Genomic DNA, 17,808 nt, shown 5'->3' with positions numbered 1-17,808 from the left:
TCAAACATGTTTTTTTTTTCTTTTATCTTCATTCTGTAATCAGTTAGCATACAATTTTTTTAATGTATAAAATCCTACCTACTTATATGGTTGTCTGTAGAATTTCCATCCAATATTAGAGAAGAGAATAAAATGTTATTGAAACAACAATTGAAAATATAAAACATTAAAAGAGTATGACTGTGATTCTTTGTTCAGAGTATTCCACTGCATGCTTAAATGGAGACTTTTCTATAAATGATATTAATTACATTTCTTGTTTTTTGTTTGAGTTGCTAAATTTGTGGCAATTTGTTACAGCAGCGAATAGAAATAAATACAAACATTATTTTTAAAATGCTTTCTAAAAATATGCCCATTTATTGCTCTATTGACCACTATACTTTTTAAATTTTTTTAAATTCATTTTATTGTAAACAAATGGGATACAACTTGTTTCTCTGTTTGTAGAAGTAGAGGCATACCACTTGTGTAATCATATATTTACCTAGGGTAATAGTTTTTGATTCAATATGTTATTTTTTCTTCTACCCTTATTCCTCTATACAGTCCCTCCTCCTCCAATCTTGCTGCCCTCTGACCCCACTATATGTGTCATCATCCACTTATCAGAGATATCATTCATCTTTGGATTTTGAGATTGGCTTAGCATGATATTCTCCAATTTCATTCATTTGCCTGTAAATGCCATAATTTTATTATTCTTTTCTGGCTGAGTAATACTCCATTGTGTATATATATATATATATATATATATATATATATATATATATATATATCACAGTATATATATACTGTGATATATATATATCACAGTTTTTTTTTATTCATTCACAAATTGAGGGGCATCTAGGTTGGTTCCATAATCTGGCTATTGTGAATTGAGCAGCTATAAACATTGTTGTGGCTATATCTCTGTATTACGCTGATTTTAAGTCCTTTGGGTATAGGCCAAGGAGTGGGATAGCTGGATCAAATTGTGGTTCCATTCCAAATTTTCTAAGGAATCTCCACACTGCTTTCCAGAGTGGCTGCACTAATTTGCAGCCCCACCAGCAGTGTATGACTTTACCTTTTTCCCCATATCCTTTCCAACACCTATTGTTGTTTGTATTCTTGACAATCGCCATTCTAATTGGGGTGAGATGGAATGTTAGTGTAGTTTTGATATGCATTTCTCTTATTACTAAAGATGTTGAACATTTTTTCATATATTTGTTTGTTGATTGTAGATCTTCTGTGAAGTGTCTGTTCATATTCTTAGCTCATTTGTTGATTGAATTATTTGTATTCTTTGTGTAGAGTTTTTGAGTTCTCTATATATTCTGGAAATTAGTGCTCTATCTGAAGTATGAGGGGCAAAGATTATCTCCCATTCTGTAGGTTCTTTCTTCATTTTTCCGATAGTTTCCTTTGCTGAGAGAAAGCTATTTAGTTTTAATCAATCCCAGTTATTGATTCTTGCTTTTATTTCTTGTGCTATGGGAGTCCTGTTAAGAAAGTCTGATCCTAAGCCAACAAGCTGAAGATTTGGACTTACTTTTTCTTCTATAAGATGCAGGGTCTCTGGTCTGATTTCAAGGTCTTTGACCCATTTTGAATTGATTTTTATGCAGGGTGAGAGATAGGGATTAGTTTTATCCTGTTGCATATGGATTTCCAGTTTTCCCAGCACCATTTGTTGAAGAGGCTATCTTTTCTACATTGCATAATTTTGGCACCTTTGTCTAGTATGAGAAAATTGTATTTATTTGGGTTTCTGTCCATGACCTCTATTCTGTACCATTGATCTACCTGTCTATTTTGATGCCAGTACCATGCCGTTTTTGTTACTATTGCTTTGTAGTAGAGCTGAAGATCTGGTATTGCAACACCCCCTGTTTCACTCTTCCTGCTAAGGATTGCTTTAGCTATTCTGGATTTCTTATTCTTCCAGATGAATTTCATAATTGCTTGCTCTATTTCTGTAAGGCATATCATTGGAATTTTAATTGGAATTGCATTGAATCTGTATAGCACTTTTGGTAGTATGGCCATTTTGACAATATTAATTCTGCCTGTGCAAGAACATGGAAGATCTTTCCATCTTCTAAGATTTTGTTTAATTTCTTTCTTTAGTGTTCTGTAGTTCTCATTGTAGATGTCTTTCACCTCTTTTGTTAGATTGATTCTCAAGTATTTTTTTTTTTTCGAGGCTATTGTGAATGGGGTAGTTTTCCTAACTTCTCTTTCTGAAGATTCATCACTTGTGTATAAAAATGCATTGGATTTATGAGCATTGATCTTGCAACTTGCTACTTTACTGAATTCACTTATGAGTTCTAAACGTTTTCTGTTGGAATTTCCGGGTTCCTCTAAATATATAATCATGTCATCAGCGAACAGGGATAGTTTGAGTTCTCCTTTTCCTATTCGTATTCATTTAATTTCTTTGGTTTTTCTAATTGCTCTGGCTAGAGATTCAAGGATGATGTTGAATAGAAGTGGTGAAAGAGGTCATTCCTGCCTTGTTCCAGTTTTTAGGGTGAATGCTTTAAGTTTTTCAACATTTAGAATGATATTGACCATGGGCTTAGCATAGGTGGCACTTACAATATTAAGGAAATTTCCCACTATTCCTATTTTTTCTAGAGTTTGGAGCATAAAGGGATGATGTATTTTATCAAATGCTTTTTTTGCATCTATCACAATAATCATGTGATTCTTGACTTAAGTCTGTTGATATGGTGAGTTACATTTATTAATTTTCAAATGTTGAACCAACTTTGCAACACTGAGATAAAAGACACTTGATCATGGTGCCCTATTTTTTAATATATATTTGTATGCAATTTGTTAAGATTTTGTTGAGAATTTTTGCATCAATGTTCATTAAGGATATTGGTCTGAAAATTTCTTTCCTTGATTTGTCTCTGTCTGGTAAGTATCAGGGTGATATTGGCTTCATAGAATGAGTTTGGGAGGGTTCCTTCCTCTTCTATTTCATGAAATACTTTGAGAAGTGTTGGAATGAGCTCTTCATTAAAGGTTTTGTAGAACTCAGTTCAGAACCCATCTGGTCCCAAACTTTTCTTTGTTGGCAGGCTTTTGGTGAGTTCTATTTTATTACTTGAAATTGATCTATTTAAATTGTTTATGTCCTACTGGTTCAGTTTAGGTAATTCATATGTCTCTAGAAACCTGTTGATATTTTCGAGATTTTCTATCTTGTTGGAGTATAGATTTTCAAAATAGCTTCTAATTACATTTGTATTTTAATAGTGTCTGCTTTGATATTTCCTTGTTCATTCCAAATTTTAGTAATTTGGATATTCTCTCTCCTTCTTTTTGTTTGTGTGGCTAAAGGTTTATCAATTTTGTTTATTTTTTCAAAGAAACAATTATTTATTTTGTCAATTTTTTGTGTTGTTTCTTTTGTTTCAATTTTGTTGATTTTAGCTCTGATTTTAACTATTTCCTGTCTTCTACTACTTTTGGTGTTGCTCCGTTCTTTATCTAGGGATTTGAACTATAGTGTTAGGTCATTTATTTGTTGATTTTTTCTTCTGTTTTTGAATGCACTCCATGAAATTAATTTTTCTCTCTCTAAATACTGCTTTCATTCCCCAGAGATTTTGAAATGTTGTTTCTTTTTTCTCATTTACCTCTAAATTTTTTAATTTCCTTCCTGATATCTTGTTATCTATTCATCATACAATAATGTATTATTTAATCTCTAAGTGTTGGAGTAGTTTCTATTTTTTACTCTGTCACTTATTTCTAATTTCAATCCATTATGATCTGATAGAATACAAGGGACTATCTCTACCTTTTTGTATTTGTTAACAGTAGCTTTGTGGCATAATATATGGTACATTTTAGAGAAGAATCCATGTGCTGCTGAGAAGAATGTGTATTCACTCTTTGTTGAATGGTATATTCTATAAATGTCTGTTATGTCTACATTATTGATTGTGTTATTGAGATCTCTGGTTTCTTTGTTCAATTTTTGTTTGGAGGATCAGTCCAGTGGTGAGAGAGGTGTGTTAAAATCACTTATTTTTATTATGATGTGGTCTATTTGATTTCAGGCATTGAGAAGGATTTGCTTGACATATATGGATGAGCCAGGATTTGGGGCATAGATATTTATGGTTGTTATGTCTTGCTCATTTATGCTTCCCTTAAGCTGTACAAAATGTTATTCTTTTTCCCTTCTGACTAACTTGACTTGAAGTCCACATTATCTGACATGAGGATGGATACTCTGGCTTTTTTGCTGTGTCCATTTGTGTGGTATTTTTTTCCCCATTCTTTCATCTTTAGTCTGTGTGTATCTCTTTCTAGGAGATGAGTCTCTTGCAGGCAGCAAATTGTTAGATCCTTATTTTTAATCCAATCTGCCAGTCTATGTCTTTTGTTGTTGTTGTTGATTTCAGACCATTAACATTCAGGGTTATTTTTGATATATGATTTGTGTTTCTGGTCTTTTGACCCTTTTTTTTTTTTTTTTTTGACACGACTTGATTTCTTCTGTATTTGACTGTTTCTTTAGGGTATTTCCTCCCTTTGCTAATTTACATCGTTGTGATTCATCTCTTCCTCATGGAATATTTTGCTGAGAAAGTTGTGTAATGCTGGCTTTATTTTTGTAAATTCTTTTAGTTTTTTTTATCATAAAGGGTTTTTATTTCATTGTCAAATCTGAAGGTAAGTTTTGCTGGCTATAAGATTCTTCGTTGGCATCTGTTTCTTTTGGGGGTTTCAAAAATGTTGTTCCAGGCCCTTCTAGCTTTCAGGGTCTGTATTGAAAAATCTGCTGATATCCGTGTTTGTTTTCTCCTGAATGTAATTTTATTCTTTTCTTTTGCAGGCTTTAAAATTCTGTCTTTATTTTCTATGTTAGGTATTTTAATTATTATATGCTTTGGTGTGGGTCTGTTGTAACTTTATGTATTTGGAGTCCTATAAGCCTCTTGTACTTGATTTTCCATTTAATTCTTCTGGTTTGGGAAATTTTCTGATATTATTTCATTGAATAGATTGTTCATTCCTTTGGTTTGTTTCTCTAAGCCTTGCTCAATCCCAATAACTCTTAAATTTGTCTTTTCTTGATATCTCATAGTTCTTGTAGATTCTATTCATGAATTTGTACCATCTTCTCTGTTTGGTCAACTTTGTTTCAAGATTAATATTTTGTCTTCAATATCTGAGGTTCTGTCTTCCAGGTGTTCTATCCTGTTGGTTATGGTTTCTATACAGTTTTTAATTTGGTTTATTGTTTCCTTCATTTCAAGGATTTCTGTTTGTTTTCTTTCAATATCTCTAACTCTTTATTGAAATTATCTTTTGCTTCCTATATTTGCTTGTTTAACTGTCGATTGGTGTGATCATTCAATGCCTGCATTTGGTCTTTCATCTCATAATTCAATGCCTGCATTTGCTCTTTCATCTCCTCATTTGCTTCTCTGATCATTTTAATTATGTACATTCTGAACTCCCTTTCTGACATTTCTTCTATCATGCTGTCATTGGATTTTATTGCTATACCATCTAGGTTTGTTTGGGACATTTTCTTCCCTTGTTTACTCATATTGCTCAGGTAATTATACCTCTAGTAATGAAACTCTGGCACATTGAAGATTTTGTCTATTGCCTAATCTTGTCTCTGTACATTTCCAATAATTCACCACTTAGACTTCAGTAGCCTGAAGTCTGGGAGGAAATTGGTAATGTGTTGTTCCACTAGGAAGCTGGCCCTCTAGGGGTGGTGTCCTTCAGTTGGGGTATATTCCCTGTCAGTGGGTAGAGGTGCCTCCACTTGTTTACTAATGGTCAGTCAAAGGGGGACTAGACTGCAGACTGGAGCACTTCTATACTGGGCCTGTATCTCTGGTTCTACTGCCCTGGTGGGACAGTGTGTAAGACTCAACCAGTAGGAAAGTTTCACTGGGCATCTCTCCTCTGAGAAGTTCCCTTCAGTCCAGAACTATCACCTAGACTGGGAAGCCCTCCTCTGCAACATTCCCAGGGGTCCTATCATACCATGTGGGCTGGGGAGCCTGGCCATGTGAGGGACACCTTCGCTGAGTGGCCCTCCTCTGCTACATTCCCTGTGGACTGGAGCTACCACCTGGGCCTTGGACCCTTACTCTGCATAGAAGACTCTTGCTGTGGGGCCCTCCTCTAAAGTGCTTCCAGTTGACTGGGTTGTCAGCTCCATCAGGGGGTCTCATTGGTCCACTCAACTCCACAAAGTTCCCTGCATTTTGGGACTACTGCCCCATCTGGGTGCCCGTCCAGTTGGAGGGACTCACCCAGTGTCTCTGATTTGGTCCTGAGACTCTTTATTTTTATTATTTATTTATTTATTTATTTATTTATGTTTAAATAACAATTTATAAAACTTTAATGATTGGCTTCATAAAAAAAGTACAGACAATTTAAAAAATTTATTGTATGTCAATAATTCTCAAACATTTAAAATTAGAATTCAAGGAACTTGACAACTGATATTCAGAATATCTATGAAATTACATTACTATCCCATTTCCCTTTTTTGACAGTTGCTAAAAATTAGGAAGAAAAGAATCTATTCTGGTTTTCAGTTGTAAAGCTCAAAAAGATTCCAAAAATGAGATTACATTTACAAATTAACCCTAAAAACTAAAAGGACAATTTACCAGGTTCTTTATTTTTCATCATACACTGATAAGATTTTAAGAGGTTCAGAATCTATTTTGACATAGAAATAAGGCCAAATGGTTCTGGTAAAAGAATCACTGAAACTATATAGAAGAGACCTGTCATTTACATTATAAAAGGAAACCTCACCCAATTCAAAATCCAAAAAATGCCAATCTTACTGGGTTCTGGTACTGGCAGAAGCTGGGTTTTCTTAGGACAAAACACAACATAACCACTCTCAATATATATCATCCAATTGCCCAGAAGCCACTCAGGACTGATGGTCGATTCCTCCAGTTCCTAGGAAGATAATCATGACACACACCCAATGTCCACTGAGGTTTGCTTCACACATCTACCTCCCAGTAATGTCTACCAGAATTAAATATCTTAGAACCCAGGACAGCAGGGCACAGATAAAATCTCCTTGAGTTATAACAAACACTTTGTTTCGTTCTTCCGTATTTTACACTTTTTCTATCCTCAGAGACAATAAGCTGAGGATATGCTGTGTCGAGGTCTAAACTCACGTCTACCTGAAATTGCTGTATAATTCTGTCTAAGCCAGAAAACTGTGGAGGAAGACTAAAGCCATACTCCTTTAACCCGAATGAAGAAAGTTCAGTGCATTTTAGGTTTTGATACTTTTGGCGTATACTCTTAACATGCCTCAGAACTGCCAGGTCTGACCACGCACACTTGCCCTCTATTTCCTTCATTAAGCGTTTTGCTGTGGAAACATGATCTGAAAGGTTATGAGGTTTTTATTAAGTTTTGATAAAATGTCCAACTCTTCATCTTGTATCTTCTTAAGCAGAGCCTCTTGTTCATTCTGTAAAAACAGTCTAATTTGCTCAAATTCAGAATTTACTTCTTTTTTCCTATATTCTACCTTTCTCAGCTCAAGAGACTTCTTGTTTTGCAGAATGATCACTTTTTCAACTCTTTCCACATTAGTCTTCAAGGGCTCGATGCTAGATTCCAGAATTTTTCTGTGGTACATAGCAGCTTTCTTAGTGGGACAAATGTAATGCCTCTGATGTTCAGCAGAGAAACTGCACTGGATACATAAAATCTGCAAATCCTTCACACAGAAAACGGTCAGAAATTGATTGTGTTTCTCACATAGAGCATTTTCTTCTTGCCTCTTCCTCTTGCTCCTTCTGATCTGGAGGAGTTTAGAAATTTCAGTCAAATTACAGAGCTGGGGGTTCCTCCTGAACTTCCTTTCTTTCCAATGTAGAGATCTAAAAGAATGTCACCATAACCATTGATGGGGAGAAATGATAACATAACAATGTACAGTCTTCAAATCCTGTTTCCAAATGCTTCAAATGTATTCTGTTCACCCCCATTGGTTGGACTTTCCACAACTGGAGCAGGTAGAACAGAGGCTCCAGCAGACCTTATACAGCACCCCTAGAACACTGCGGGCTCCAAACAGACTGGGACACTCTCCTCACTCCTGATTCTCTTTATACCTCCTCTTCTTGACTCTTGGGTGTTGTCAAAGGTCCTGTAGTCTCCTGTTGTTGTCTCTGGAAGGGAGCTGCCCTTCCAATGATGATGGACATGCCCTCAGGAATAATTCAAAATGTCTGCACCAGCCTATAAAGAAACCTCTGACTAGTTCGGCTGTGCAGGCAGACCGGCTTATCTGCTGGCTTGCTCCATGATGGTGACAGACCTTGGTGTGGTGGTCAGGTGGGATTGCTAAGTGATGGTGTCCATCTTTGGCCTGGTGGTTGGGCAGGTTGGCTACCCACCGCCTAGCTCTGGAAGGCAGGTGGGTTGGGTGCCTGTCTGCTACTTCAATGATGCAGGTGGCCTGACTCACACCAGCTCACTCCATGACTCACTAATTATATTTTTGATAAGCAATTAATGCATTAAGAATTCCTTTGTCCCATATTTTGTAGTTTTCAAATGCAAGGAAGAAACATAGAATTTATCCAAATTTTGATACCTAAAAGTAAACAATTTTTCCCATGACTGTACATTTAACTAAAAGTTGCAAAATGGATAGAAAAAAGTATTATTAGACGATTCAGGAGCATAAAGAAAGTGTCAAAAAAAGCATAATTTTTCTGGACTAATTGCAGTATGAACAATTATTGGAGAATATGCTTGTTTTTAAGACACACATAAGTTCCAGGTAGAGGAAACACAACATAATAATTTGAAAATATTTTTCTTATTTATATAAGAAAATGCAAGATTTCAGGGACCAAAATTAAATTACCATAAAATATCTTTAGACAATATAATTTCAGATTATAAATTTCCTATAAGTAGTTGCTTAAATAATCATGAATTCTAGACTACTAAGAGAAAAATTAAGAAAAATATGAATGTAATTTATATATATATATTTTTTTCAACTGCTCCTTTGCCATCAGAACATTCATATTCACATTTATTTATTTTCACACCAGAAATTGAACCCAGGGGAGTTGAACCACTGTAAGATATCCCAGTCCATTTCTAATTTATGAGATTGTGGGTTTCTGAGTTGCTTAGGACCTCAATAAGATGTTGAGGCTTTAAAATTGCAATCTTTTGCCTCAGCCTCGCGAGCTGCCAAGATTACATAATTGCTGACACTGTACTCAGCATACTCTTTTTTTTTTTTCTTATAAGCCATGAACATGAAGGATAATTCACCTTCAGAAATCTTACCTGGGTTGATACTGTCAGAATTTTTACGTTCTGCTTTCATATATTGAAGAATTAATTCCCTTTGACTGTGTATGAAAAATCAATACATTTAGAATTTTAATATTGATATGAAACATAACCAAACATATTCAGTAAACAAAAAAAATTTAGACAACATTAGACATAATATCAGGTTTTATAATATGCAGTTCAAATTTGTAAGCCAGGACATTTTGTTAACTTGATAATTATTTCTAAATTTTTCTGCTTTGTTTTTGTTTTTGTTTTTTCAGATAGGAATTTACATTGATGCCCAGGCTCTTCTGGAATTCCTGGGCTCAAGCAATTCATATTCTTCAGTCTCCAATATAGCTGGGATGAACACACATCCCACTGGATCCATAAACTTATATTAAGAAAAAAGAAAGATATAATTATCACACTTTGAAGATAATAAAGTAAGTATATTAAATGTTATAGCTTGAACTCAGAAATTGCTATGTCCCTATAAATAGTAGATTTTTCTTATTGCACAATTAATTTCTTTTAAGGTTATGGGTTTTTTCTAAAAAATAAGGGTTGAACACCAACTTAAAATAATATTTGAACTTTTAAGTCTAATTGTGTATTGGCATGAATTCTCAGGGATTAGAATTAATAAGGGCATTTTGTAGTAAAAGATAATCATCACTAGACTGCAGAGCAACACAGCAGCAACAGAACTGACAAAAACAAAAAAAATTTAAATGTCCTCTATCCCTCTCCTTGGACTTTAAGAAAATCCTTAGATCCTCAAGAAATTAAAGAAGGATGGTGGAAAAGCTAATTTTCAGGGGAGAGTAAAAATATTTTCTATTCAACTGGACATTTCAACACCTGAATAGCTAATTAGTAAAATCAAAGTGTGACACTATTTCTACCTCGTGGTCAGGAATTATACTAAGAATGAGAGTGATAAGGTTGGGAACCATGATGATATAATCTCCAAAACCCTAAGGTACTGACTAGCAATTCACTAGCCTGTATAAAGAGATGACAGAAGAAAAGTAAAAGAGAGGAAAGGAACCTCAGAAAAGACTCACACTCATTACCACTTCTCATCTAGACTCTTGCAGTGCTGCTGACTGATGAACTAACTACTCTACCACACTATTGTTTCATACATAGCTGTAACATAAAATTTCACCTCATTTGTAAAATACAATACTTGTGATTATTACTTATCCACTATGACCACTAGTAGTAGCATAAGGCAATGCCCTCTGTCCAAGGCTATCAGTAGCAGAAAGGTTAATACCACACTGGAGAAGCAACTCAGCTATGTGTTCTGATTTTTTTTTCCAGGGCAAACATGAGGTATGTTCTGCAATAAGAGAGATATCTTCAACCTTAAGTATTTTAATACTTATTTGAACAGTTAATTTATAATATTTTTTCAATTTGACATCTTACTTTTAAGAAATTAATAGACATAAAGAGCAAATATTCAGTTTTATAAATCACCTCAAAGTCTACAAGGAAGAAAAAAGAAACCTCTTTTCCCAATAACAGAGAAGTTACAAACTTAAAGTCTTTTAATGAACAGTAACTCTGATGAAGTCTTTCATCAGAAAATGTAAAAGATTTCAATGAAAAAAAGCTCCATTTCTTTCCTAGTGTGATGTAATATATTGTAACTCACAGTCAGCTGAAGATGAAAAATAAAATGTTACTTTCAGGTTGATAATAATAATAGTGATCAGGAAATATGTTTATGTTTAGTCATAAGTACTTAGTCTTCAAGGTGATCCACTACAAAAGCTAGGAAACAAATCTTGTGCACCAATCTAAGGCTTTTTATTGACATTATCAACTACGTATGTCTTATCTTTATTTAAGGAAACATTTATCCTTTAAAAAATATTTTCTTTTTTCTGTCCCTTCCAATTAAATACAAAACCATCAAAATATTTTGAAAATTGACAGCTTCTGGAAATAGAAATTAAGGATCATTTAAGGATATGCAACATAAATATTCTAAAAGGAAAGCAATTTAGAACAGTCAACCAACTGATCAAAATAATTTAAATTCTTCTTTATGGTAAATACATCATTTCAAAAAGAAAAAATATATCAGAATCAGAAGTTAAAAATACAATAGAAAGTTTTAAAATTTCAATAACAATTCAAAATATAAAGTAAATGTCCATACTTCACAAAACTAGTAGAAAAACTACTTATCTGACAAAAAAAATCACATGACCAACAAACTGAATAACAAACATCTGCCAATAATTTTGAGTCATATTCACACTTATTTGTATTTCTCAGCTTGAATAATTTATTTTCTACCCTAATTTTGGTTTCTGTTTATACATATCACTCTATTATAAGTAATTATATTAATATTGTCTTTCCTATTGCTCTAATGATTTTTGCTTGAATGATTGTTAATATACCACTAGGTTTTATAAAGGAATAAAATATTATACATACCCTTCTGGTCAACAGCATGTATATTTGTTTTCCTGTGAACTGCCAGGGTCAGATCTTTTTCTCCAGTTATAGTCCCCATCATTCTGTCCATTTCACCTACGGACTGGACACACTGTCTCTGACCTGAGCAGGAGCGCAATCAGCAGCAATGTTAACATACAAAAACCCCACTGTCCTCCAAAGACTCAAGAGATCCAGAAACTGCCAGAGCATCACTACAGAGGAAGCCTGAGACATCACTTTACAGTCTTCCCTTGTGTGTGGCCATGTGTTACAAAATCCACAGAGCCTGGAGCAGTGGATAACCCTGGAATGCCATCTCCTGGGAGGCTGAGGCACCACGATCCCACATTTGAGGTCTGCCTGAATCTTACAGTGAGATCCTGTGTTTAAATTTTAAAAAATTAAAAGCCCGGCAGAGAGCCACTGGTTTTCAAAGGCAGTATCTCAAATCAACAGATGCACATATGTTTTTAAACATCCATAGACAGATGTGCCAAGAGCAACCTCATGCCCAGGATGATCCCAGATCTCCTGTGAGCATGGTGAGTATCCAGCAGTACTACTCTTGCCCTGCCTCATATTCCTAGGCCTGACCCTGACAAAGCTGTTACCTGAGCTTGGTTGGTGTGTCTAGATGGGGTTGCCCTGGTCCTTATCTTGGCTTTCACCTCATCTTGCTGTGACTTGGCTCAGCCCTGGATGAGGTCTGGAACTAAGCCCTGGTTTTATGCCTCATCTCCTCTGTGCACAAAGAATTATCTGTGCTCCTGTAATTAAAACTAGGAACTGTGGACAACTGCTTGGAAAACAGTGACTGTCATCTCTCTGGAACACCCAGGCAGAACAGCATCACAGGCCACAGGACAGGACATGTGCCCTCATTGACCTGCTCCTGTCTTCATCTTATCCTGGAAGGTGCTTGCTGTACTGGGCGGAGTTTGACCCCCAGAGAGATGGGCTGTGATTCTGGTACCTGGCCTGCCCCTCTTTGTGTGGGTACCACTGGCCAAGGGACAACAACCCCTGAATCTCTCCTGCCATTTGGAACCTGAGGTGTTTACTACTCCCTTACAGATTTTGGACACAGGGCTCCTAACTCCAAGTGTATAGAGTATCCTGCAGGTCTCAAGGCAGAACTGATTCTCTCAGCAATGTCAACTCTGCCCTCCAGGCTCCACAGCAGGATGGAACCAGGGTTCCCTCCTGTCTTCACGTCTTCAGATGAAAGCCCACATGGAGGCCCCCCTCCCAGCATTCTTCCCTTCCTGCCCCACACCCACATGTGCTGTTTGCTTACATTCTCTTGCTCTCTACACAACCTCTACAGCTTATCTTCCCCTGGAGCCTAAAGGAGGAGGCCAAAGGCAACTTTATCTACTGTTTGGACTGGTTCTGTGGAGGAGTCCATTCCTGCATCTCAGATAGGGCCCACTCTTTCTCTCCTTGCAAGTGTTTGACAATTTCTAGATGTGTTCCATCAGCAGAGCTTCCCCTGTTTGCTCCCTGTTCTTCAGTGACCTCAGGAAGGCAAGCTTGATTCTGATGCTTGTGTTAGCCCCATTTCTAGTGAGCTTTCGAGTTCTTCCCACTGGCTCATAGGAATTGTGGTATGTATAGAACCGTCCATTTTAATTCCTATTTACTGTACTTGGTATTTTCATTTTAAGAAATTTTTTTACCACCATGACGGTGCCATCAGAAAATACGCTCTTGCTTTTATATATGTTGTAGAGGGCCAGTTCCTTAGCCCTTACAAGGAAGGATGCCTCTGACCTCTCTCTCGGCATTCAGCGGATTCCCTTTCTTCTAAAAGTCCCCATGAATTTATCTTCATGGAGGTGAATGTGATGTCTTAAAGCTGTAATTTCAGATCCAGAGGAGGCAAGTAGAGCCAAAGCCCACCTCTTCCAATGGATTTGGATTCCTCAACAGGGATGCGCCAGGGAGGCCACAGAGTAAGATAAATGGGTGGGGACAGAGATTGTGAGGAGCCTGTGGATAACATCACCCCTGGACCCTGTATGAAAATGGGAAAGGTATTTACTTGAGTTGTTTCTACAGGTGGGAAGAGGACAGAGCTGGCCTTGACCCAAACCCTCCCATTTCTCCATCACCTCCCTTGGCACCCTGTGTGCCTGGGAACCTGTGTGCAGAAGCCAGGGTAGACCATGAGCACAGCTGGGCTTTTATAGTGGTTAGTTGACCCTGAGTTCCAGAGTGTGGATGAGTGAGGCACCCCTGGACTGCTGTTCTTCCACCTGCAACCTGAGGATCACTGCACCTATTCTTGCTATCAAACCTGCTCAGAACTCACCTGAGTCATGTTCACAGGCACCCAGTCTTGCTACCAAACCTGCTCAGGACTCACCTGAGTCATGTTCACAGGCATCAAGTCTTGCTATGACCCCTTATCAGGACTCACCTGAGTCACATTCACAGGCAGCAATTCTTGCTATCAAGACTACTCAAGAATCACCTAAGTTGTATTCAGACACACCCAGTCTTTCAATCATCCCAGCTCAGGACTCTCCTGAATTACATTCACAGGAACCTAGTCTTGCTATCACCCCTGCTCAAGACTCACCTGTGTTATGTTCACAGGAAGCATTCTTTCTTTTATTCCTAATCAGGACTCATCTGAATCACATTCACCAGCAAACATGGCACTGCTCTCTTTCAGATCCCTTACTGTTCATGCTCAGCCCAGGTCTCATGAGGCATCTACAACACAGAAATCAGCAGTCGCTGCCTGTTCTGGGCTAGTGTGTTGTTTGGTGCATTGAATCAATTTAATACAGCAACTGAGCAAATACTAATAATGCGGAAATACGAACCTATGTAGCCATTGCATAATTAAGAGCTACAGAAATGTATGGGACTTGTTTCCTGCATACAAATATAGCATTCATTATACCAGGAACATCCACTTGGCCTGCAAAAAGGAGTCAAGTAAAGCAAATGTTCCTTGGATTTGGTTTGTTATTTATAAATGACTGCAGGGGCGCCTGGCTCTCCTTGCAGTGCTTGACAGAGTTCCACTCAAGGATGATTGCAGAGACTCATCCTAAAAGGATTGTAGCCAGATGTATGCCTCCCTAGCTTGGATGTTATTCTGTGGAGTTTTCCTAATAATATATTACTCACTTCAGTCTGAGGATCTTGCTAGAGGTGATGGCAATAATTCTACAAATTTCCAGAAAAACATGGAGACAAAAACACATGTTGAAACCCTGTGATGTTAACCTCACTACAGAAGAATGTTCTTATTATGTTAAAAATCAAACATTGCATTTACTGGCACAGCCAGAACCTGTTGGGGCACAGAAACTTATAAGTAACAATGTTTCCCCAAGTTCTAAGCCCAAAGCACCTACCACAGTAGCTACTAGATATGGACTAGCTTATGTTATCAATGGCAAGCCCTGGTACCCTCCTAAAGGCAAACCCTTAGAGAAGGTAGATATAGATATCCCCCTGTCTCCTACAGGGTGGTTTAATTCAGATGATGGTTTTGTTTATGTGTGGTGGTAAGGTAAAAGTATAAGGTTTCACAACATTCCTTCCTTCCTACAAAGAATATGTCATCCCTATAATAAACGTTGGTACATAACAACCATTGGGACTGCTGCCCTCCTGTAACCCTTAACTCAGCAATTTAGATATTAACCAGAAGGACCTAGTAGAGATGGTCACATGACATTATTTGTCCATCACTTTACCGCAAAAGTAATAAAAATAGTCTTAAGTCATATTGAGTTTAGATATTAAGGAAATAGACATTGTATTAGCTCATTGACATAATTAGATATTTTTAAAATAATTGTGATTTATAAGGATAATCTGTAAGGTTACTGTTTTCTCATAATCTTTTGGTAAAAACAATTTCTGCCTATGTTTTGGAAACTTCTTTGATTTTATTAATCATAAGCCTGTTATCAAAGCCTGAAGAAAAATGTGTATAAATCCAGCCTTCCCCAGAATAAAGTGGGATTGATTGCACCAGAACTAGAGTCTGTGTCTTTCATTCTCCATCCATCACTGACGCTGTCTCCCGCATCCCATTTAGTAGTGTGGAACCCATGAACTCCTGCTAGGGCTGGACCCCGGCAAATGACATTATCCACCAACATTCTTGGCAGATGTGTACTCACCTATCAGCCAGTGACTGTCTATGGGAAATCCCTGTGAATAGAGAGAAGTTAACACTTCCAAGGAACCTGACATTGTCCCTGGTGTGTCCATGGCAACCTTCACCTGACACAGACTTAGAAACCCAGCCAAGAGGAAGCAGGATTTTGAGAACCCCTTGATCTTCAAATACACCATCAAGAGAAAGATGGTGTCTTAAGATTAATAGTGAAGCACAGATCACATATTCTTTGCACCAGAGAATTTAATAATGAGCTCTCAACTGCTCTCAGAGAGCCTAGTGATTGACATCCACTGGCATCTCAGGTAGGTGCAGGTGATGACCCCTTGGGGCATCTGAAGTTCCATGAGGGTGATGGGGCATGGAGTATCACAGGGAGAGGCCCAGGATCTAAGGAAGGCCTTCACCCAGCCCACTCACAATTATTCCCAACATACCGGCTCAGTCTGTTCTACCATAGCTCTCCTCAGTTCTGCACCTGCAACTGAGTAGAGAGCAGCATACGACGAAAATGACCCCCAAATACTGAAACTAACCATGGAAAAGGAGAACTCACACTCAATCCCCAGCACCTTTTGTGGAGAGCAGTTGATCAGTCTGGGAAAGAATCCAGGTGAATGAGGAGGCAAGCCATGAATAGGAGAATGGCTCTCATCAGCATGAATCAGAGAACTGGAAGGATCACAAAGGGGCCTGGGAGGAGGACCAAGTCCCTGTTCCCTGACTTTTCCAGGGAGGGTTATGGAAAGGAGGCTGTCTGTGCTGAGGAAGGCTCAGGAGTTGGTAAGATAAATCTGCCTCAGGGCTTCTGAAATGCAAAATACAGCTCTCACACTGATAGAAAATATGTCCTTCAGAAAGTCTGTTAGCATTCTTAGGTCTATCCACTAAGTGAGAGGACAGAACAGTTTATTCATGGAAGTCAACACCCCCATGAAATACCACAAGCTGGGTTTAGAAGCACTTCTGCAACACCCCTGGATCACAGAATTTCAACAGGAGCCCTGAACAAAGCCCCCAAACAACTGAACCAGGGAAAGGCAAGACAGGAAAGGCATGCTAAACCACAAAGACAAATGGTGCCTAGGATATTGAAGGAAGAAACCACATTTCCATATAAAGAAATTACACTAGAGAGAGGGTGGTATTCACAAGCGGACAATCATGGACCATCTGCAATAAAGAACAATTATGGCTGTGCAGTGGACAGGGAGAAGCCTGGACTCTAAAGGAGAGTGCACTCACCCACAGACCCAAAAGAGACTGAGTAATCATGGATGAGGATTACAAATGCAGAGGAACCAGAGGAATCTGAGCAATGGTGGGCAAGGGGCACTGAAAAGAGGATAAAGAGAATAATGAGAACAGAAGTGTAGGGACTGCATGGTAACAGTATTCAGGAAAAAAACTAGCAACTGTGCATGAGAAGCACTCATCACAGGACTCAGAAAACCCTGAGCAATAGTGCGGTAGGTGAAGTTAAGACAGAATCCAAACAAGGCTGAGCAATCTTTGGCTATATATGCTTACACATAGGACCCAAACGAGGCTGAGAAAAGATTGGCTAGGGGAACATACCACATGGTTCAGAGAAGACTGACCACTGCTGGGTAAATATGCTCACATAGATGTCCCAGAGTATACTGAGCCCTCCTGAATGAGGCTTAATCACCCAGAGGAAACATAGGGTACAGGGTACTGGAGGACAAGGGGCACTCCAAAATATTGTTCAGGGAAAACTGAGCACCTGTGTGTTAAGGGCACTCACCACAAGACTCTGATGGCATTCAGCAATTGTATGTGAAGGGAGATTAAGGATAGGACCCAGAGAAGACTGAACACTCTCATGTTCACTC

General features: G+C 37.8%; 1 pseudogene across 1 annotated transcript; it reads right to left on the bottom strand.

Moving 5' to 3' along the window:
* Positions 1–6,670: 6,670 nt before the first annotated feature.
* On the bottom strand, positions 6,671–14,179 carry LOC306652657 (tripartite motif-containing protein 60-like; annotated as a pseudogene). The gene is made up of 4 exons: positions 14,171–14,179; positions 13,705–13,819; positions 11,800–11,922; positions 6,671–7,896 (listed from the first exon to the last, which is right to left on the bottom strand). The product of its transcript is annotated as a tripartite motif-containing protein 60-like (transcript).
* Between the last annotated feature and the right edge of the window lie 3,629 nt (positions 14,180–17,808).

This window comes from Sciurus vulgaris (assembly GCF_902686455.1).
Source record: "Sciurus vulgaris genome assembly, contig: HiC_scaffold_424_arrow_ctg1, whole genome shotgun sequence".
In the NCBI taxonomy this organism is placed as follows: domain Eukaryota; kingdom Metazoa; phylum Chordata; class Mammalia; order Rodentia; family Sciuridae; genus Sciurus; species Sciurus vulgaris.
This window is presented reverse-complemented; position numbering and strand designations above follow the sequence as displayed.